This window comes from Echinococcus granulosus (assembly GCF_000524195.1).
Source record: "Echinococcus granulosus chromosome Unknown EG_S00011, whole genome shotgun sequence".
NCBI lineage: Eukaryota > Metazoa > Platyhelminthes > Cestoda > Cyclophyllidea > Taeniidae > Echinococcus > Echinococcus granulosus.
The window spans coordinates 957,533-958,389 of NW_020170391.1; positions in this window are offsets into that span (position 1 = coordinate 957,533).

An 857-nucleotide genomic window follows, 5' to 3' on the forward strand; every position below is an offset into this window, starting at 1 on the left:
CCTACCGGGTCATTGGAAACGGTTAGGGAACTCCCTTTATTCTATAGAATGTAACTCTTGACTAAGAGATAGTCCCCATATACATGTGAAAGTGCGATATGCGTCCTACAAAAAAATCGGAAATCATTAGCTCTTTCAAAAAATAAGCTCATTGAATTGTGGAAGAAAGGGATTTGAGCAGCTTACCTGCTACTCATCCCACAATTAGGCGCTCTTTAGTCTGAACGTTTTAATTATGCATTGCTCTCTATGTCAACCGTAAAAGTGAGGCATTCCTGTTCATTCCATAAAGCTAATGAGTCTTAGTTGGGAATATACGAGGAGACTCTAAAAATAAACTTTATCATCATTTCTCGGCCATTTCACGGCACACCTATTGCTCATAAAACACCTTTTAGTTGGTGATGCTAATGAGACGAGAAGAGCGGACTGCATTTCTACACTGAGCCAAGCCGTTAGCATAGTTTGTAACAGGAAAGCATTTACGGAGACGCAATGTGGTAAAGTCAGTCGAAATTTCAGCCATAACAAAATCAAGTAAAAGAGTTTGATTTTTTAGATGGTTGCTTGACTTATGAGTTGTAAACGTATTAATAAAACAATGGCTATAATGAGAAGCATATTTGATTGAAAGCTCAAGTGTCGCACTATGCCAACTTCCATATTTGATTACAGCTTATAAGGTTTAGAATGAAATACTATTATTTAATATGGTAATAATTATCGACCATAAAATAGCTCAACCAATGTTAGCGAATATTGGCGGTGTTAATGTCAGTCAAAGTTGACTGAGAGAAACACGCATCACCCACCTTCTGCTCAAATGCACTGCAGCAGCCCGACTTGGAGGTCATGCC